The 24,394-nt window shown below is 31.2% G+C and overlaps 1 long non-coding RNA gene across 1 annotated transcript; it reads right to left on the bottom strand.

Annotated features, from left to right (window-relative positions):
* Positions 1 to 6,572: 6,572 nt before the first annotated feature.
* LOC134698983 (uncharacterized) lies at positions 6,573 to 24,226 on the bottom strand. The gene is made up of 4 exons (XR_010103514.1): positions 24,126 to 24,226; positions 15,948 to 16,034; positions 11,113 to 11,197; positions 6,573 to 6,925 (listed from the first exon to the last, which is right to left on the bottom strand). It is a non-coding gene; the product is annotated as an uncharacterized LOC134698983 (long non-coding RNA).
* Between the last annotated feature and the right edge of the window lie 168 nt (positions 24,227 to 24,394).

Genomic DNA, 24,394 nt, shown 5'->3' with positions numbered 1-24,394 from the left:
AGTCGAACTATTCATTTCTGGGTCTCCTTCTCTTCAATCGAAGTAAGATTTGTTGGGGGGTTTTCCACACTATAACATGTATAAAAACAAAATGAATGATGTGAGGGAGTGTCACTCTGGTCAACCCCATAGGGGATTGACGGCTTGAAGCCGTCTTTCCCCAAAAATTGCACTTGTATTAATGAAAGACATTCTACAAATCAAAAGCAAAAAAGTAATAACAAGTATTCTGAGATTATTGCATGGCAATGCATAGTCCCCTACTGGTTAAAAAATGTTTGTACTGCAACAAAATGCTTACTTGATCTATAACTTGTCAGGAAAACTATATACCAATTGTCAAATCAATATCTTCAAGCATGACGAAAAAAAAGGTGAGGAAACTGATTATTTGAGTGAATTTTCTAAGTCCTAGGACCATAACTCTCAACACAATCACTAGACTGGAACAAAATTCAAACTTAAATATAACATGTTATGATGAAATAGATTCAAACTTAAATATAACATGTTATGATGAAATAGTATATCAAATACCTAATCAATATCTTCGAGCAAGACAAAAAAAGTGGAAAACTGATTATTTAAGAGATTTTTTCTAAGTCTAAGGACCATAACTCTGCTCAAAATCATCAGACTGGAACATAATTCAAATTTGAATTGAAACTTGTCATGATAAAATAATGTACTAAATATCAAATCAATATCAATTAATCTTCAAGCACAAAGAAGAAACTGGAAATCTGATTTGCTGACTGACAGATGGAAAGCAGACAAAGTGCAGACCTAAAGTCCCTTTCATCTTTGTCAGTATGAGACTAATATCAATTTACCATGAGCATATATACATGTATAAAGAAAAACATTAAAAAATCTACATGGAATTGTATGAATTCAAAATTATTGATATGTAAAGTACAAGTTCTTGTTATACTATATTTGTTTCTTAACTTGTGTAGGTAAAATTCTACAAAAGTAAATGCTTATTCATAAAAGCCATGTTTTTAAAATTTTCTCTAAATAAAAATACAAACTGGAATTGATGCCGAGAAGAAATTTGTCTAAAGATTTTTTTATTCAGCATCCTTAAGAAAAGTTTGTGATGTCTTGTAAATCATTGGAAAACTTACACAAAAGGTTCCAATGACTTCAAATTACACAGTTTAGATAAAATTCTCATTACCATATAAATAACTTGATGTTACAGAATGACAAAAATTGAAGTCATTATATTCATGAAACTTTTTCAGCAATTTCCATATTGAGTGTTCATAGATCAAATATAAGCAAACATTTTGCGCTTATCTGAATTTTGATTACATGTTTCAGGTTGCTACAAATTAAAACTAAGGATGACCTTGAGCAGAAAAATAAACAGATACTTTGTTATATTTGGCTGTCGATTTTTTTAACTTAACTTATATCTAAATAAAAAAAATATAGGAATGTTCAATGTTGGAATGAAGTCATCTTTAAAAAAATAAATAACATAAAGATATACATATTTATTTATAGAGAGGGCCTGTTGCCCAATCCATTTCAATTTTTTTGAATAAAAAAGATACTGTTTAAGCCAAAACATTGTATATAGATTAATTATATTATAATATTCTAAATCCATATGTAGAAATTTAACTTTCACAATCATTAAGATGTTGCATGTTTAGATTCCTTGTAAGTAAACTGTCCACCATGTGGTAACTGATAACTAAAAAACTGAAGAAGACCACTGGCTGAAACGTCTTAAAAATGGTTTAATTACTATAATAATGGAATATTTGTCCCTATTAGAATTTCAAAACAAAAATTTGTTTAAGCCAAAATACATCCTTTTACCAGACAAGACAAGAACAATAACAAACAACATTTAGGTATAGAAGTTTTAAGTAATACAAATTCTTAGTAACTAGTATTGCACTTTCCATGTGGTTTTACAACAACATTTTTGCATACAACAAAGTTTCAATATGTAGTGACTGTAAATAACAATGTAAAATTACAATTCAAAGTAAATAGTTATTAACAAAAAAAATGTATTAAATACATAATAACAATACATGTAGTAACAATGGTTTACAAATACAAACAAGAAACCCATTATTTATATTTTCAAGTACACTGACCTATTAGTTTTTAATTTCTGTGTCATTTGATCTCTTGTTGAGAGTTGTCTCATTGACAATCATACCACATTTTCTTTATTATATGTCAGTGTTTTAGTTAAAAATTATTTTTGCTTTAAAAATGGATGTTATAGGTGACTGTGATAAATCTAAAATACAGTAATACAAAAATTGTGGGTGACACATACTCATTGCATTACACCCAATATACATACCGTACATGTAATTCCAAGATATGCAAATATTATCATTTCAACAAGTGAAAATGCAAAATTGAAGAAAATAGGAAAAAATTACGTGAAAATTAAAAAAAAAAAAGTGGGATTTTGGAAACAAGCATCCCCTTGTCACACTCATAACAGATGGACTACAGGATAACAATATAAGTTATATGGTTCGCTACTGACCCAATATGGATCCATAGAGGGTTAGTAAAATCCATAGGGGATGAGGCCGGAGGCCGAGTCCCCTATGAATTTTATTCACCCTCTATGGATCCGTAGGGGGTCAGTAGTTAACCGTATAACAAATTTATCGGACGCTGGACTTTTTGCGTCGTTTTGTTGAAAAATAAACAACAAAACGCAACAACATTAATAGATGACGTCGCCATTAACGCGTCATAAACCCCCTATGAAACCTACTAACCCCCTACGGTCTCATAGGGGGTCACCACGTGACGGCGTTTAACCAATCACAACGTGATATTTTATCTATAGTCCGATAATAGAAAATTAATGGTTTTCAGATGATCAGATATGTTTTGGTGCAGAATGGATATAGAAATATATATTTGCATATATATAAACATATCTTATTAATGAAACAAAGTGTCACAATATCTTTAAAGCTGCTAAATCTTAGAAGCACCCTTGGAAGCTCATCTAGAACCACATTAGGAGTCTACCTCATGCAAAAACTTTCTTCACATTTTATACTTGAAATTTACTTTATTTCAAGTTGGAATTGATCAACATTAAGGGCAATTGGAATAAAAAAAACAAGATTATGATTTTTAGGAAATAAAGACTGAAATGTATCGTGCAATTTGCTAAACGTATAAGTTTTGGGTTATGCACATTTGTAATCCCATTTACTCAAAGAACAGAACACAAGAAAGAAATATGAATATGTTTGCCGAAAGTGTTTAAATGGGAGCATGTACATTAAAAAAAAAACAATCTAAAAAGCAACATGTGTAGTGATTCAACTATTTGATACACTTTTTCATTGTTTGATCTTTCTGTGAACATGGTAAAGTACCTCCCTAACATATTGTAAACAAAAATTATTTCAATCATGATCATTCCTAAAAACTCTCTAATTATGTTAATTAGAATCATATTCATACTCCTACCACTTTGTACACTGAGGATAATCAACAACAAAAAACAAGTGAAAAACTACCCTGCAAATTCCACATGATCATACAGTTTTAAATGAGTCATTATTTTGTCATGATTTGAACTTTACAAAATGAAAATGCAAATAAAAAAATAAATAAAGCAAATATACAACCCAAAGCACTATATACACATAAATATTACCAAAATTGCAAAATTGTATATAAATTAAATGAAAGACAATAGTGTGTTGAACACATTTTCAACATATGGCCTAACTGAAACACATTTCTATTTGCTAAAACTTTGAGTTGTTAAGCTGTTAGTACATTAATACATGTGAATAAATAAAAACCTAAGATTAAAACATAAATCTTACCAGGAATATCTAAGGGTTATTCAATGCAAACATTAAAAGTAATAAAGATGGTACACAACACTACAGGGAGATAACTCTGTAAAAAACAGCTGGACATTTTTTACATCAGGTTTTATTGTTAAGGAAATATTAAGCTTCTCAATGTCAAAATAAGTGTTGTCAAACTGCTATATATGATATATTCAATGACATTTTCCCAATAAAGTGTGTGGTTAAATTTTTTTTAAATATTAATATTTTTGTTAAACATGTTAATGGGTCAAAATTAAATCAATATTTTGTCAAAATTTAATGAAATTAAATGAGCCAAATTAATCTTATTCAAGGTGTTTGGTACCACCTTAATGGTCTATTATCCCCATGTTCACATTTAAATAATTTCTACTTTTTTATCCAATATAATGTGTGAGTTAATATCTTTATATGTAAACATGATATTTAAAATTTGTCTTATGCATTTTGTATATTGTACTCTGACATTGAAAGTTTTCAAAATGTTTTAAAAACAAGGTATTAAATAAAACTGGAAATCAACATCAAGTTTAGAAAACCTCCATTTCTTCTTACCACTTAATTTCATGGTGTTAGTTCAATTATTTTTTAATTTGATGTAATTACCTTTTTTTTCTGTTTAGTTGATTTTTTTCATATTCAACCTATTAATTATGTTTTACATGCATATTGTGCATTATAACTTACCTTAGGAAATAAATTGCAAAACTTGATAGTATGGCTAAACCTTTTCATGATTTGTAAACATGAAAACTTAGAAACTAAGCTTACTCCATGCATGCATGGACGAAGGTAACTAACGTTAACTTAGTCCATGCATGCATGGACTAACACAACAGACTTAGTCCATGCATGCATGCACTAAGGCAACTAACCCTAACTTAGTCCATGCTTGCATGGACTAACACAACAGACTTAGTCCATGCATGCATGGACGAAGGCAACCAAGGCTAACTTAGTCCATGCTTGCATGGACAAAGGCAACTAAAATTAACTTTTTTAAAGTTTAAAAAATTTATAAATGCAAAATATTTCAAAAAAATCAAATTTTTCAAAAATAAAAAAAAAAATAATTAAATATTTTAAAAAAAAATTCTTTTAAAATTAAATTTTTATAAAATAAATGAAAAAAAAATGAAAAATTTTCAAAATTATTTTTTTCCAAAATGCTGAAAAAAGTTTAAATTCCATTTTTTTTCAAAATTAAACAAAAAGAAGAAACAAATGTTTAATTATCACTGTGTATCATCACCACCAGATATAGGTACCCTTGCATATAGGTATAAATGCCACATGAGAATATTCACGTCTGCCAAAAGATTAGAATGTGTTCACATTTTATTTAAATGATAAAAACTCTTCACTGAACAGATCAGTTGGAGCTGAAAATTTGTTTAACATAACCTGGACAGTAGCTGCAATTAGTTCCTGAAAGTTCCTAATCATTTAGTAGTGGTAAGTGTTATTTTAGTTTATTGTTATTATATCTGTAATAAACATGTTTAATCAGTTTAATTGAGGTCTGGAGCTGGCATGTCAGTTAACTGCTAGTAGTCTGTTGTTATTTATGTATTATTGTCATTTTATTTATTTTCTTTTGTTACATCTTTTGACATCGGACTCGAACTCGGACTTCTCTTGAACTGAATTTTAATGTGCATATTGTTATTCTTTTACTTTTCTACATTGGCTAGAGGTATAGGGGGAGGGTTGAGATCTCATAAACATGTTTAACCCCGCCGCAATTTTGCGTCTGTCCCAAGTCAGGAGCCTCTGGCCTTTGTTAGTCTTGTATGATTTTAAATTTTAGTTTCTTGTGTATAATTCGGAGTTTAGTATGACATCCATTATCACTGTACTATTATGCATATTTTAGGGGCCAGCTGAAGGACACCTACGGGTGTGGGAATTCTCGCTACATTGAAGACCCATTGGTTGCTTTCGGCTGTTGTTTGCTCTATGGTGGGGTGGTTGTCGCTTTGACATATTCACCATTTCCTTTCTCAATTTTATTTGTTGCACTATGATTTTTGCCTTTGTCTCAATAGCAGCTAACTTTTTGTATATATTGTACATGTACATGCAAGTCGTCAAAACATCAACCCAAAAATGTAAGATCTGTAAGTTTGCTTTCGCAATAGTTTTGTTCTTCCCATGCCGGGATTCTAACCCATGTTACTGAGATATTGTGACACCAAATCTGTACAATTTTTAAACACCAGAGAAGAGCAGATGATTTAAACACTTTTGTGTAATCCAGCATTATATAAGATGTTTTTGTGTCTAATGTTATAGTGCAGTTTGAGCACTCAAAAACATGTTCATTATGTCAACTGGTTGTGTTTGGTTGCTGTCTGCCATATTAAATGGATTTCCTTTTTTTTGTTTTTTGCTTAAATTTGTCTATCAGCTTTCTCTTTTGAAATTAAAAGTTCACAAATTAGTTGTGCTGGGCTTATTTTAATTAACCTTCAATGTCAGAAACATACAAACAAAAATTTGACAGCAAATGATGGAGATACCATTATCTTGGGACTTAATAAACCCATGTATAACGATCTTTAAATTAAGGCTTTTGCTTATTGTTGAAGACTTCAGGTGACCTGTACTTGTTTACATCAGTGCCCTATTATGCAGGGCTAGTAGTTGTCTCAATTGCAATCATTCCATGTATCCTTGCTTTTGTATCATTTAAAGACTTCAATTCTTAAATCATTTAAGTTAACACATTTTAATTTCAAAACATTCAACAGATATTTCCAAATAACAAATTTTGTAAACAACAGATATAATTGGTAACTGGTAATTATTTTACAGTCAATATGTTTTTATATTTATCAAGAGGCATCATAATCATGTTCATTAAATTCTTTCCTTGTCGAGACTGTTACTGATCTCAAAACCAGTGAAAATTGCAAGTAGCTTTTAGTTTCTAGTAGTGCTATTTTGATAAGATGTGTAATTTTTCGTCATTTCTTTTGATGTTCTGTCATAATCAGTCAGACTATTTCACCAAGATGTTTTCAAATTCTCCTAGTACTTCAAAGTGCTCTTTTTTCAATAATAATCTGAAATACACAAAATCAACAGGTCAGTAACTTCATAATGTACAAACTTTAACATGTCAGATTAATATGATTAAGAAAATGATGTGCAGCGCAGCCTTGTTATTTGACTGACCAGTTGGTGCATGTTTGGACACAATATTCAAGCATGATAGACTGTCTGTATTTGGATTTGGATCAGAATTATGAGAGAAAAAAAATCCCCCTCCCCCAATTTTTTTCAACCCCCTTTCAGTAATTACCCCAAAACTTAATCCCAGCCTTTGTGGTATGGTACTTTGCAGTACAATTTTAAAGAAATCCATACACTTAAACACAAAATATTGTCTGGAAATTAGAAAAATGATTGTTTTTGACCCCCTATTTCCTGAACGTTTGAGGCAATTACCCCTTTAAACAATTCCAGTCTACCCTTTGTGATATGGAACCTTGAAGAACAATTTCAGAGAGATTAGTACACTGGCACACAAGTTAATGTCTGGAAACTACAAAAATGCTTCTTTTTTGCCCCTAATTTCTAAACTGTTGGTACCATCACCCCAAAAATCAACCCAACCTTCCTTTTTGGTATTAAACCTTGTGTAAAATTTCATGGATATCCATTCGCTTAAACTATATAATTATCCGGAAACCATATGTGTCGACATACATCGCTAACAACAACATCATACCATAATATGACTCAATTTTATTCTTCGAACTTATAAAGATCAGGACGCTGTTAATTACTTTTTAATTGTTTAACATTTTACAATGGGGGGCTTTTATTTATAGCTTATTACAATATATATGGTAATTATTTTTGCTAAAGGCTGAAAGCAAACCACTGAACTGTCATTGTTACAGTTTTGTTCATAAAGATAGTTTTCATGGGCAATCTTAGCACATCTCTTCATTTTTACATGATGATCATTTTGAAAATCAGTCATTGTTATTTGTGGAAACCCTTCTTGGAATTTAGTGAAACTTGAATATATAAGCATAACCATTTTTATGATAAAAAAATTCAAAATATTTTCATTTCCTGTATCTACATGATCTAATTAATAAAGGATTTTAGTATTTTTGCAGTTAACATTAATATGTAGCTTCTTTCTAGGGTTTAATATAAAACCAAGAGTGCACACGCTGAAATGTCTCGCCTTCTTTTGTAGTCCTTAAAATAAAGCTTTATTACAATTGAAACATAACCTTAACATTAACCAAAAAAACTAAAAATTGACCACTAAACCATGAAAATGAGGCCAAGGACAGGCAAGGTGAGATGAACCATACAAGGCACACATCTATACAGCTAATAATTCTTCCATACAACTAATATATTTCCATACACCTAATATAGTTATTATAGCAGTAGACTTATTGCATATAGTATTAGATAAAAAGACAAAAACTCAAAAACTTAACTTTGACCACTGACCATGAAAATGAGGTCAAGGGCAGATGACACATACCAGCTAGAAATGTACACCTAACAATCTTTCTGTTATTATTTCCATACACCAAATATATTAGACCTATTGCAAATAGTATATGAAAAACAGAAAAAAACCCACAAAAACTCAACTATAATCATTGAACCATGGAAATGAGGTCAAGGTCAGATGACACCTGCCAGTTGGACATGTACACCTTACAGTCCTCCATACACCAAATATACTAGACATATTGCTTTTAGTATCTGAGATATGGACTTGACGGTCAAGTTGACCACCAAAACTTAACCTTGTTCACTGATCCAGGAAAGGAGGTCGAGGTCAAGTGAAAACTGTATGACAGCCATGAGGACCTTGCAAGGTACTCACATACCAAATATAGTTATCCTATTACTTATAATAAGAGAGAATTTCACTTTACAAACCAGATGCTCCGCAGGGCACAGCTTTATAGGACCACAGAGGTTGAACCCTGAACAGTTGGGGCAAGTATGGACACAACATTTAAGCTTGATACAGCTCTGAATTTGGATTGTGATTAAATAGTTGACACAAGATAGGTTTCTGACACAGAATGAATGTGGTCTAAGAACTTACACTTAATAAACTGTTATCACAGAGATATGTATCCCTTTTTTGTAATTTTGATTATGCAATGTTGAAATTAAATAGCAATATTTTAACATGTAAGTTATGCAAATATTCATGTAATTTTGATTATGCAAAGTTGAAATTAAATAGCAATATTTTAACATGTAAGTTATGCAAATATTCATGTAATTTTGATAATGCAATGTTGAAATTAAATAGCAATATTTTAACATGTAAGTTATGCAAATATTCAAAGTCTATGAACAATGACTGAAGGTACATGGCTAAACAATCTCCATGGAATGAGATGTGCCAATGATAAATATAATACAACTGCATACCAATTACCATTGACTCATAATAAGTAGCTCCCTTTAAACGAACCTAAACACAAACATTAAGTTTTACTTTTAAACTATGTAAAAGTTTCAAAGTCAATGAACCATGATCAGGGGTGGGGCTATATAATCTCCATGAAAACAACACTTTCAAATGACAATAAATTTGCATACCAAATATCATTGACTTAACATTAGCAGTTCATCTTAAACTGATATTATCACACACTAATACATGTAAACTAAGCAAAAGTTTTAAAGTCAATAGACCATGACTGAGGGGACAGGGCCAAATATTCTCCATGGAAATGAGATGTGCTAATGTTTATAAAACTGAACACCAATTAACATTGGCCTACCACTAATGGTTCCCCTTGAACTGACCTTATCACAAACTTATACATATGATTCTAATGATATCTAGTTTTATACAAGTATCTTCATTAACATTAACACCACTAAGGGTCAATTATAGATGGTCCCTCAAAATATGACGTCATAGAAAAAAACTGTTGATTGCACCCTAAATACACGGTTAGATTTGACATATATACAAGAACCCAAATAATTCATTTTTTGATGAAATCAAACAAAGTTTAATTTTGGACCCTTTGGCTTTGGACCCTCATTCCTTAACTGTTTGGGACCAAAACTCCCAAAATCAATAACAACCTTCCTTTTGTGGTCATAAACTTTGTGTTAAAATTTCATAGATTTCTATTCACTTATACTATTAAAGTTATTGTGCAAAAACCAAGAAAAATGCTTATTTGGGCCCTTTTTGGCCCCTAACTCCTAATCTGTTGGGACCAAAACTCCCAAAATCAATTTGAAACTTCCTTTTCTAGTCTTTAACCTTGTGTTTAAATTTCATAGGTTTCTATTTACTTCTACTAGTTATAGTGTGAAAACCAAATGTCTTCGGATGACAACGACAACGACGCCAACCTCATATATACCAATATACAACCAATTTGAATTTTTGCAGTCGTATAAAAAATCTTAACTTTTTTTCAAGTAGACACTCAACCATGAAAATTAGGTCAAGGACATTAGACATGTGACGGAGAGAAACTTGGTAACCTGAGGCATTTTGGTATATATTCAAAGTATGAAGCATCCAGGTCTTCATCCTTCTAAAATATAAAGCTTTTAAGAATTCAGCTAACTCCGCTGCTGGCCCCCAGAACATTATATATATGTCGAGCTTTCTGCAACAAAAGTTGCAGGCTCGACAATAAGATGATGTGGTATAATAGTCTATTTTCACATTATCAACTTTTGACTCGGATTCTATGTTTTTTCAACAGGTTTTAATACCTTCTCTGTGGAAAGACATCTTGGTACTCTGTCACTACAAACACCCGAAAGAAATAAATTCAAAAATATAAATGGTGCAATTTTGGCGGAAGGTTTACTGTTTTCTGATGATTTAGTCATGTATAGAAAACATAATGGCATATGCATTAAACAGTTAACTTCCCTCAAATTTGTTCCGATTAAAGTGGGTACATGTAAATAGGAAATTTGTCTATTGCCAATGACACAATATCCACCTTGAATGACATGGACATCAAATAACTGATACCATGGATACTGTGTCATACTTTCACAGATTTCTATGAAACCTTGCAGATGCTTTTATGATTGCATTTTTAGTTGTGCTAATGTTGATGGTATGTTTTAATATACATGTACTGCCCACTTTAAACAAATTTTATTGTTTCACATACAGTTATTACCATCTTACCCAAAACATCGTTGATGCATACTCGAGGTACATGTATTAATACAAATATAAACATTACTTTAAATTTATGTTTACCTTCATTTGATATCCTTAATCTTCAGTCAAACTTTCCGACTCCTCAACCATTTTTTTGTCAACAGAGGAAATTTACCTCCTTTATCTACAATAAAATCCTAATTAAAACTAGACCGTACAAAAAACTCTGTGGCTAATTTATTAAATAATTAGGAGTTGACTGACAATTTCAACCATTCATGATACTTATTTGATGATCTTTTCTTGTTGATCATTTTTGCGACTTAAACTAAAATTTCTCTCCATCTATATGTTATTTGTTTAGATGACATCAAGTGATGGCTATAATCATTCATTTATAGGTCTAGGTTAGCTTTTAAGGGCATACAATACAGTTACAGAGGAGGTAATGACGTTGCTAATGCAAAATGTTATTTTCGCGACATCAAACTTTAACATACCAGAGAAAAATGCATTTTTCGACTGATTTTTATCATTCAAACTGAATTTATTTGAAAACGAGTTCATGGAACCCCATTTTTCAAAACAGCAATTTGTTTGACTTTCAATTTGCAGGGAGATTATGTGACCCAAATTTTATAAAACTGTAAATAAAGGATTTTTTTTAATTTTGATAAGGCCTAAATTAAAATATTGTTTGTTTCCCCAACCCCGACCCTGCCAAGCCAGGTGTGGGTAGGTAGGTAGGGAAATACTTTTATTTTTTTTTAAAACTTGAACATTATCGGATGATCCAACAAGCCTGAAAATCCAAAATGAATAAAATAATATTTGACTTAGTTTTGACAATAAAATTTTATGAGTAGCATCAATTTTGCAGGGTCGGTCGGGATTGGGGAAACAAACAATATTTTATTTTATGCCTAATTGACATATTTTTCCTCAATTCATGAACATTTGACAAATACGAGTTATTTCGGAATAAAAAATGCATAATTTTTTAGGATACTTATAAAATACAGAAATTACCGATTATTTAAAGTCATAAGAAACCTCAAATTAAAAAAAAATATGCATATGTTTTTTATAACTAAATGGTTAGTTTTCATTAAACAACTTATGTACATATACTTTTTTCTGATGAAAATTCTTTAATTTGTCCACATTTAGAAGAAGAGTACTTTTTTTTAATTGCTTGCTGCCAGCAAGCAATTTGCCGACATATTTTCAGTATGCATAGTGACCCGAGCGTAACCCTCCTCGTAAAAATCCGGTGACCACAATACGCATGGATCTGTCATTGAAATAAACAAATATCTGATTATACATGTTAAACACGTGCTCAATACCCATGCTTTTTGTGATTTGTTTACTATAAGGTGACAATCGGTATGACGGTTACACGCCATTATTCCGACAGCCCATTAGTCCGACAGCCCATTGGTCCGACAACCCATTACTCCGACAACCCAATAGTCCGACAACCCATTGCTCCGACAGCCCAATACTCCGACAGCCCAATACTCCGACAGCCCAATACTCCGACAACCCATAAGTCCGACACTTATTAAGTCAAGTATCAGGGTATCAGGGTAAAATTAAATTTGTCTGTCTGTATTATTACGTTTAGATATGTAATAACATATTTTAAGAAATAACTCCATATAATGGCGTTTATATAACATAAGGCTAAGGTAGTTCGAATACTGTATATATACTCAATTCGAAATATGTGTATAGAATATAAAAGAAAAGAATATTTCATTTTCCAAATTAAAGGATCTTTAAAGAGCATATAAATCAAGAACAACCATTGATGGTACGAGCTACTGATGATACCCCCGCCCAAAAATTTCGGTAGACAGGAAGTTTTTGAGTTGTGAATCCGAAAAACCATCACACAGTATAACTGACTTATATAAACATTGAAACCAAATTTCAGAAATCATTGTATTGTAGTTCCTGAGAAAAATGTGACGAAAATTTTCAACTTGGCTGTCATGTAATGAGTAATGAATTTGAAAACGCATCACACGATATAGCCGACTTCAAATAACCTCTCAGAAATCCTTGTGATGTAGTTCATGAATAAAGATGCAGCGAAAATGTTTATTGGACGGACGGACGAACTGACGGATGGACGGACAGACAATGATAAAACAGTATAACCCCACTTTTTTCGAGGCGGCGGTCTAATGATTGGGTCAAAATTAAGACATTACAATACTTATATGATATAATTATCTTTATGGCACTATTAGCCTCATATAAACCTCAGTCACAATCGGAGCCAAGAAAAAATAGAAAAAAAAACAACAAACATATTGATATCAAATAACAGTCAGTATCAAGACATGTACTACATAATTCAAAAGAACTAACAATGTAATCATCATTTCACCTCCATAATAGTAAACTTTTCCTGTGTTAACATCGAAAATTTATCACATTTATCTAACTTTTTAAAGTTCTTACGTGCTAGAAATATGGTGAAAGAGTTCCTCCGTCAAATAATTATGAAGTGAGCATTTGATTGAAAAATGACCGTCATCCTCAACTTTAACAGCAATAAGATTTTTTGATTATTTAGCATTTTTAATTCTTAATGTAATGGAAGAGCACCGATTCTGAATTAATATAAGAACTACCTTTCTTAAAATAAATGATATCTAAATATTTTTTTCTTCTTGAGAACAATCTTTAAATGAAAAATAAGTGTCAAGTTTCCAACAAAACACATAATGTACTAAGTTTTTAAAATAAGACAATTTGACAAAGACACAAGGGGGACAAGAATGTCACACATTGTCTTAGATTTTTCTAGTTTGTTATTGGCTTTATACTGCACTCGTTCTATTTGAGCAGTCAAAATGCGTTGACTGTATATTTCTATGACATATACAGTCACTGAACCGATACATGCACTTTTCCTTATGAATATTTAGGTAGAAGTTGCCGCAATATTCATGTCCGTCATATTTGTTTTTCGTATAAGTTTTGTTGTAAATCATCATTCATGCATCTCCATCAACCATAATAAAAGAGACATATTTTTCTAGATTTTAAAATAAGCTCAGGACATAAAATCGGTATCCCTACAAATGTATAAAATTTCATCTCTCAGACTATGTCTGATCGATCGCTATTGGAAGTGCTGTGTACTGTCTCCGTATTTCGTGGATTCACATTCCCGAACATGATACCGTATTCATAATTGGAATTGCTCATCTTTTCTGTGCACATATTTCGTCCTATTTGTCATCTTATTTTTTAGGATCTGGGTATGTATTTGTCTCTGATTTTCTCATTTTGACTGCGGCCACATTAGTCCCTTATTTCTGTGACAAAATCAATTTAAATAAAACTCAGATGAGTGACACAAGGGGTAGAAAGTGTTGCGACCAAATAGGGTGGGAAATGTTATAAAACTCCGATATATTTATTTATGTAGTTAATAGTGGGGAAACCTCACTCCCCTTATACGCGAAAAGGGGGAACCGAAGATCTAGTGAAAGAAGGTAGATCAAGACACACATGCAAAAAAAGCGACCTAGAACAGCACAGACTGATATTGGACACACAAACAACGAAATATAAAGATAAATAAAGTACCTAGACATGCAAAACGAAAGTGGGACGAGGGTAAGGACTGAGCAGTTGCTATTAGCATGCGTATCAACTCCAATATACTGAGACAAATATCCCGCATGGAAAAAATAATTGTAATCAAAATGGGACAACCACAAATTACATAGAGAATGGAGTTGGTCTTTTTAGAGAAAATTTAACCATACTCAGAAGAAAAAACGCATCAATTTGTCGGAATAATGGGCTGTCGGAGTAATGGGTTGTCGGAATAATGGGCTGTCGGAATAGTGGGCTGTCGGAGTAATGGGCTGTCGGAATAATGGTTGTCGGACTAATGGGATGTCACCGGTTAAACTCGGCTTCAAATCACGGCATTTAATGAGCAGCCATATTTGTTCAATCATAACAAACAGAGAGAGAAAAAAAATGGCGATTCTATGATTTATTAGCGAAAATAATGATAAAATCCTGCACATAGGACTAAGTTTATGAATGTATACATCCATTGGTTCAAGAATTGGACAAACATTATTTTTCACCACTCACTCGTTTCATATGACTTTAACAAAAAACAATTTGTGTTTATCTTTTATAACAAAAAAAATATGTCTTTTTTTAGAAAGAAGAAAATACGGCCACATATCTGAATTTTGAGCAAATATACAAAATTTCGACCTCATTTTTCTCAAAAAGTAGCACATGAAGGTATATTTTTTATTACATATTTGATTTAATCAGGTAAAAAATAGCCTATATGCAAATTTTCACGAACTTGTAAATACAGGATCAAAACTGTACGGTATGCCCTTAAGAGAAATTCAGGCCATTGTGTAAGGACAAGGATAAAATATTGATTATTAGAACATGCTTTCAGTAACTGCTATAAATCTCAGATGTGTATTTCATGTTTTTTTGTTTTCAGGATTTTTTATTGTGCTTTGACTTTGTATTGATCTTAGAATTAAGCCCTTTTCAAATGATTTTTATAGTTTGCTAGTTGAAATGTTGCACCACTGTCATAGGTTAGAAGGAGGGTTTCGTGCCAGCAACCATTTTTAATGTTTTACAAACTCCATGTGTCTGTCTCAATTCAGGAGCTTGTAATTCAGTAGTTTGTTGCTGTATATCATAACAGTTTATTGTTCAATGTTTTGTTAATAAATCAGGCCCTAAGTTGTTCATTGGTAATTTCAAGTCCTTGACGTTGTATAGCTCATTGTTGAAGGATGTACAGTTACCTATGGTTGTTAATTTTTGTCTCACTGGTCTCTCATGGAGAGTTGTTTCATTTACAATCATACCACATCTTCTTATTTTTACAAAACATTTAAATAAGTATACTTCACCTCAGAAGCTGCAAACAAACTGGTACAGTCCAAGTTCCTTTTCTCTTTGTTTCTTCAACATCATTTGTATGAATGTATCTGCAACATCTACAAGGAAAAATTGTTTCTGTAAAAATGATAAACGTACTTAAATCTTGTACTTTAAATGGGGTCACTGTTCACAACCTGCCTTCGAAAGAAGCATACATTTTTGTAAAGGTACCTTTATTCTGTTGAACTAATAGCAGAAATAGAGGTTATACCGAAATAAGAGAACTTAATTACAGAAATCGCTCAAATTTTACAATAGTTAAGTTTAAGAACAGCTTAATTGAAAATAATAATAAAAAATAAAGGTCACAGATGAGTTCCAAAAATGGCATTTTTATACCAAAGGGAGATAATTTTGAGCAATTTTAATGATGATCTACATTTTACAATTCATCTGAGGCCATAAAAAATTGATTTTTTCAAATTATTTTTGTACCATATGATAAAGTAACAACAACTTAAGGTAACAAATAAAAGGAGTATAGGTAAGGTTCCGATTTTGGCCTCAAATTTCAAATTCATCTAACGAAAGATTTTGGACACTTTTTAAACTCTTAACTGTCTATTTCAATTGATTCAATTAGTTAATGTGAAAGATTTTGACTGACTTAGTCATTAAAAACGCTCAGATTCAAGCTTTCGTATGAAAAATCTATTGAATTTGCCAAAAAATGTAACTTTTCTGATGGTTTTTGTCAAAAAATGAAAGTGGCCGCATCTGTGTTCATCCTCAACCTTTACATGTATATATATATTATGTATTATCATTAAATACAATTAAAGAACCTTAGTGAGCACACTCACATACCCCACGTCCCCACATTGTCATTGGAGAAATTAAATTAGTGTAAGAAAAATTAATTTCCTGCCAATATGCACATCTAAATAGTATGTCCTTATTATCTACAAAATTTCATGAAATTCTGTTGTGTGGTTTCAGAGGAGTTGAGATGACAAACTGTTGCAGAAGTACATTGAAGCAAATAAGTACAAAGGGGCGTAACTCCTAGAAAAAAAATTAAATCACAATTTCCCGTCGATATGCAGAACTACATCCGACGTATGTCCTTATTATCTGAAAAGGTTTCTTGAAATTCTGTTGTGTGGTTTGAGAGGAGTTGCCATAACAAACTGTTGCGGTAGAACATTGAAGTAAATAAGTTCAAAGGGGCGTAACTCCTAGGGAAAAAAATGAATCGCAATTTCCCGTTGATATGCACAACTACATAGTATGTCCTTATTTTCTGAAAAGGTTTCATGAAATTTTGTTGTGTGGTTTGAGAGTAGATGAGATGACAAACTGTAAAGGGCAATAACTCCTAAATGGGTCAACTGACCATTTCAGTCATGTTGACTTATTTGTAAATCTTACTTTGCTGAACATTATTGCTGTTTACAGTTTATCTCTATCTATAATAATATTCAAGATAATAACCAAAAACAGCAAAATTTCCTTAAAATTACTAATTCAGGGGCAGCAACCAAACCATGGGTTGTCGGATTCATCTGAAAATTTCAAGGCAAGGTCAATAGACACAATTTTTTAACAAGATACCCCAACGATGATTGTGGCCAAGTTTGGTTTAATTTGGCCCAGCAGTTACAGAGGAGAAGATTTTTGTAAAAGTTAACGACGCCGGACGCCAAGTGATGAGAAAAGCTCACTTGGCCCTTTGGGCCAGGTGAGCTAAAAAGGGGGGGAAGGCCCCCTCCCTAATGATAAATCCGCCCCTGATAAACCATTTTTTCCCACGAAAGGGGGGGGGGGGGGGGGGGGGGGGGGGCAAGGATCCGACTATGCATTGGGAACATGTGTACATGTATTAAATATACTGTTCCCAGCTGACACCTTATATGTATAGGAAGTGCTCCCTCCCGAGATTCCTGTTTATTCAATTCAATTCAATATTTTATTGGAAAGAGCTCAACAGAGGTGTGATCCAAATACAGATAATTAATAATATTAAAACAACACACAAATGAAATAAAGATTCATGGAACAAGTCAAGCCAATTCTATGTATACAAATACATTATAAACTGATATTGATACCATAGACTTATATTTCAGTATTATTCTAGATTTTCATATATTTACTTAAAACACACAATATAAGATATTCATATATATATATATATGTATATGGACAAACTACTGTCAAGGATTATTATCTGATGAAACGGTATGGTGGTCTCTCAAATCAAGAGCTTCTTCAATATACATACAAATAGATTTTAATTCCTTTTCTGACATAGGATTTAACATTTTGGTAAAATTTTCATCCAAATTATTTAAATTTATATCATTAATTTTATATTTAGATCTAATTTTGTTATATTGCAGACATTCAATCAAGAAATGAATCTCATTTTCAATTTTTCCTGTGCAAAATTTACAAAATCTCTCATTAGATGGTATTTTTGGTCTTGCATACCTCCCAGTTTCTATTGCTAATGAGTGTGCATTATTCTTATTATTAATTAAGTGAGTTTTTTTCAATTAACCCTTTCCTCCATTGAAATTTTTTTTTTTGCATACTTGATTCGCATAGGATTTTTTTGATAAAATGCTGAACATATGCTTTTAAGTATTAAAGCATTGCGAAAAACAACTATTTCATCAAATAAATTTGAGTCGGATATATATATATTCCTATGATATTCCTTTTCATAATGGATACCAATTTTATTAAGTCAACTGCAGACACTTTGTAGTCAAAGTGTTTCAACTGAGGTACTACAAAGGCGTCAAAAGGCGTCATTATTGAATAAGGGGGGTGGCGTCAAAAGGCGTCATTATGGAGGAAAGGTTTATAGGTATTTAGGAATATTAAAATTTAAATATTCTTGTTGTTTAAATTTTACTAAAAAATATAAGTTAATTTACCACAGTGTCCATCTTTTATTTTAGAAAGTTAAAATATAATTTTATTTTTGTAGAAATCTTCTAGTTTCTGTTTGAAATTACTATTACAATGCTTTTTAAAGGGTATTGCAATATATTTCATTAATTCAGATAGTTTATAAGACCATGAATTTTCTCTATTTGTGAGAGTTTTGTCCACTTCAAAAGGCTTAAGCAGCCTTGAAAATTTCATGCGGACCACCAGACTGTTCACCAATATTATTGAGACGCTCATAATATTTACACATAAGTTGATAACATTTAATGCGAATGGGTAAAGTGCCTAATTCACACCGCACTGCTAGATTGGAAGACTTTCCATGAACCACAAGTATGTTTTTAAATATGGAGTTTTGTGTTTTGTCTAATGTACTTTTGTCTATAAATGCTTCAAAATTTGGTTTGAATTCTGATAACCATACTTCTGATCCATAAGTTAAAATAGGAGTTATCATTGAATTAAAAAGCTGGAGCCAAGTCTTAACAGACAAATTTTCACTATATATGTATGGTAGTTTTGACTTCAATGCAAAATATGCTGTTTTAGCTTTATCTGAGAGGCTTGACACTACTTGTATAAATTTTCCAGAGCTATGAAAATCAACTCCTAAGTATTTATAACAATCAACAATTTCAATTGTATTAGAACTGTAATAAAAGTAAACGTTTTTTTAATTTACTTTTAGTTTTAGAGAAAATTATAATTTTTGTTTTCTTAAGGTTCAAGTCCAGTTTCCATTCAGTACCATGTTTTTGTAAAGAATCAAGAGAGTTCTGGAGACCATCTGCATATTCTGATATCAATAATAAATCATCAGCATACAATAAATGGTTCACTTTTTGACCATTTAAATTTACTGCACTAGTTAAGTTTGTAACTAAGTATTTTTCTATGTCATCAACAAATATATTACTGTAAATTCAGAAATTATTGCGTGCATTTATTATTGCGATTTTGTCATTTTAGACTTAAATGCGATTTTAATTAAAATGATTTTGAGAAAAATCCTGTTTAATTCATATCAATGATTTTAAAATGCGAGTTAGAATTATTGCGTTTACAAGTCTGTCGCATTTTTAGCAATAATCAAAACCTCGCAATAATTTCTGAATTTACAGTAAATAAAGTTGGACTTAAACTGTCACCTTGTTTGACACCCTGATTATCAAGAAAAGGCTTGGTAAACATATTTTGATATTTACATGAATATAAGGTATTAGAGTACATGTCATGCAGTATATTATAAAATTTGCCTTGTATTTCTTTATTTTGTAATTTTAAGAACAGAGCTGATCTCCAGACACTGTCAAAAGCCCTTTTAAAATCTACAAAACACACATATAGTTTCTTTTTACATTTAAACAAATATTTGTTTATTATTGTTTTTAAAATAAAGACATGATCTACAGTTCTGTAATTTTTTTCTAAAACCACCTTGATTTGACAAAAATAAATTATGTGTTTCAAGAAAATCACTAAGTTGTTTTTGTAAAATGGATGTAAAGACTTTACCAAGACAGCTTGTTATGCTTATTAGATAGTAAGGAAAAACTCCTTAAAAAGTTTAGCAAAGATCCAATTGTTAGGACATCTTATTTTTCACTATTAAAATTGTACAGAAAAACTAGAAAACAGAAATTAAAGGAATTTAGACGAAGTATAATGGATGAACTTGACAACCTTCATGAAAATAACCCTAATAAATACTGGAGTTTACTAAAGGATTTATCAAAAGATACAAAGAAATCTAAATCTCCAGACATTCCATGTAATACATGGTTTGACTATTTTAAAGAGCTAAATAAAAGCAAAATTAATGCAACCGATAACAATTTTATTAATCGATTTAAGCAATTGGAAAAGGAAAAAATATTCTCAGAACTTGACTTCCAAATTAGTGATAAAGAAATAATTACAGCTATATATACATTAAAAAATAAGAAGTCAAGTGGCTTTGACATGATCCTAAATGAAATGCTAAAATGTAGCCAGTCATTTCTATTAACAAGTTTAAAAAAATTATTTAATCATATTCTTTTAACTGGCTCCTTCCCTACTATGTGGGCAAAAGGATTTATAGTGCCAATATTCAAAAGTGGTTCTACTGATGACCCCTCAAATTATAGGCGTATAACCATTGGAAGTGCACTAGGAAAACTATTTGCAAAAATATTAAACATAAGGCTAGAGAACTTTTTATCAAAGAGAAATATAATATGTAAAGAACAGATTGGTTTTTGCAAGAAAAAAAGAACAAGCTCCCATATGTTTGTTCTCAAAACATTAATAGAAAAATATACTCAAATGGGCCCTAAACTTCTCTTTTCTTGTTTTGTCGATTTCAAAAAGGCATTTGATACAGTTTGGCATATATGGGTCTCTTCTATAAACTAAGACAATATGGCATCAGTGATTTATATTATAATGTTATTAAAAGCATGTATAAAAAGACCGAGTTGAATGTGAGAATGAGCAAATCTCACATGACAGACTCCTTCTCATCTAATATAGGGGTTCGCCAAGGGGATAATCTCAGCCCTTATCTTTTTAAATTATTCATTAATGACCTCCCTGAAATATTTGATAAAACTTGTGACCCAGTTCAACTTGATTCAATTCAGTTGAACTGCTTATTATATGCTGATGATGTAGTTTTGCTGTCTGAAACTGCAGAAGGCTTACAAAATAGTTTAGATAAGTTGTGTCTGTACTGTAATAAACAGGGATTAGAAATTAACCTTAAAAAAACAAAAAGTTTGGTTTTCAACTGTACAGGAAAAATAAATCATTCATCTTTTAAATTAAATAATTGTCCTATTGACAAAGCTAGACAGTATACATATTTAGGAATAAACTTTAGTGCCTCTGGAAGCTTTACAGAGGCTAAACATGATCTATATAAAAGAGGACTAAAAGCTCTTTTTAAAATTTATAAAATATTTAAAGGTCATAAACCCAAAATTAAAACTTTACTTCATATATTTGACCACACAGTTAAACCAATTTTAACTTACGGAAGTGAAATTTGGGGTGCTTTAGATTCAAAAAAGTTAACTGAAAAAGGAGATTGTTATTTTGAAAAATTATGTAAAGAACTGCAAATTGAATCAATTCATTCTAAAATATGTAAATTTTCACTGGGAGTAGGAAAGAGAAGCACAAATATGGCAGTGATAGGTGAGCTTGGGAGATATCCTTTTCGTACTTATAACGTTTAACAAGTACAGAGGACCAATTATTGTCTGAAGCTCTCCTTGTATCAAAATCCTTATCAAACCATAGCAAGAAAAGTTGGTTTAATTCTATAAATTCATTAGCAAAATATTAAGACATAGATTTATCACAAGTTTTTAATATGAAATCAAACTTGAAAAGATTTATTTTAAACAAACTTAAATTAAAGTATAATAAGTTGTGGTATTCATCTTTAAACGATGACAGAAAAAATATGTCATTTGGAAATAAACTTAGAACATACAGACTGTTTAAGAGAAATATATATTTTGAACCTTATTTGGCTATAGGTAATAGGAATCTGAGAATTCAGATGACAAAATTCAGAATTAGTAATCATGATTTAGAAATAGAGAGAGGCAGATACAGGGGACTTCAGGCAATGGATAGAATTTGTAATCTTTGTAAAAAAGAAGTGGAAGATGAACTCCATTTTTTACTTAAATGTTCATCTTTGGAAAATGAGAGAGTTTCCATTATTTCCAACATAGTTAAAAGTTACAAAAACTTTCACAATTTAGACTATCAATCACAATTTATTTGGCTAATGTCCAATGAAGATAGTCACATTTTTAATCAAGTAAGCAATTTAATTAATTATTTAAATGTTGTTCGAAAACAACTATTAGAAACTTAGTGTACTTATATATTTTACTGTAAAAAGACAGAGGCATAATTTAGAAATTTAGATATTTATAAAGCTTCTCATTTTAAATGTAGGATCATAAAAACACCAGGGGAAAACCCAGAATATCTAAATTTAGTTTCCTATATTCATTTTTTTTTTTAGGATCACTGTATTTGTCAAGTTGAAACATGATACATTTTATGAATGCACATTAGTGATCATTAGTGTGTCTTTCTTGTCTTTTCATTGTAATCATTGATTTAATTGTATTCAAATAATTGTAATCATTTTGTAATCATTGTACCAAATTTAACTTGTGATTATTCTGCCTGTAATGGGCGTCTTTAATTGACAATAAAATATATTTGATTTTGATTTATACCTCTATAGTTCCCACAATCAGATGCCATCATGGGTCACCAGATTTATAAATTGATGTCAATAGAGAAATGTTCCAAATTTTGGGGAATTTTTCTGAGTTAAGTATCTTATTAAAAAGTTTGGTCAAAAATAAAACTAGAGTGTTTGACCACACCTTTAGAAATTCATTAATTATCAAATCAGGACCTCCAGATTTTCCCTTTTCTAACTTCTTAATACAGTCTTTGATTTCTTTATGTGTAATAGGGACATTAAGGGATGTATTAGAAAAGTTGTGATTTTTGTTCTCTATATTTTGATTTGTATCAGTTGTATCATTATTACTAGGATAAAATTTGAAAAAAAAGGCAGGACAAAATTTTTCATCCTAGCCTCCCCATAAAAATCAAATGGTAGCTCCATTTAGCTACCATTTGATTTTTATGGGGGGGCTAGGATGAAAAATTTTGTCCTGCCTTTTTTTTAACTGTAATCTCTGTCCTGCCTTTTTATTTTTCACTGTGTTCGGTCCTGCCAGAGACATATAATACATTGTATTATATGTCTCTGGTCCTGCCTTTTTTTTTTTAGTTTATCCTGACTTTTTTACCAAAATTGTCTTATTTTTTTTGGCAAGTGTGTCATCCTGCCTTTTTTTTACTCAAAACTCCTGCCCTGCCTATTTTTTCAAATTTTATCCTAGCCCCCCCCCCTAAAATCAAATGGATAGCTCCGTTAAAAGAAACTTTGTTTTTGCAGCTCAAAAGTTTATTAGGCCTAGTCACAAATCAATGGAAAAAAATTATCAGGCCATAATCGGCGAACATTTCAACAAACTTTCCAATATTAATTCAAATAATTTACATTCTTAACATGACGGCTAAATATTATATATCAGGCCGAACGTTCCCGGAATCTTCCGTTGAGACCTCCCCCACCCCCCTTTTTCCAAACGGGTATTTTAATGCGTGTTTCCTTAATGGCAGTTTTGAAAGAGAAATAATAGTAAGTGACTTTTTACCGAGAAAATTTAAGTTTTATGCATTTTACGTTTCAGATCTTATCAACACATCTTCATCTTCATCCTCAAGTTTCGTTTGCTCTGCCTTTACGGTCTCATTTCTTACAGAAAAGTTAGGGCATATTACTACACGAATATTTATTATTAAAGTCGCAACATCCCTAGAAAGATCAATAAAATACAAATGTGTATTGATATCATGGTTTGTTCTACAAAGAACGATGAAATGTCTTGTCATTCTAAATCAAACTAAAACTCGACAGCGGACT

This window comes from Mytilus trossulus, unplaced genomic scaffold (genome assembly GCF_036588685.1).
Source record: "Mytilus trossulus isolate FHL-02 unplaced genomic scaffold, PNRI_Mtr1.1.1.hap1 h1tg000024l__unscaffolded, whole genome shotgun sequence".
In the NCBI taxonomy this organism is placed as follows: Eukaryota; Metazoa; Mollusca; class Bivalvia; order Mytilida; family Mytilidae; genus Mytilus; species Mytilus trossulus.
The sequence above is the reverse complement of the archived record's forward strand: the minus strand, read 5'-3'. Positions and strand labels throughout refer to the sequence as shown.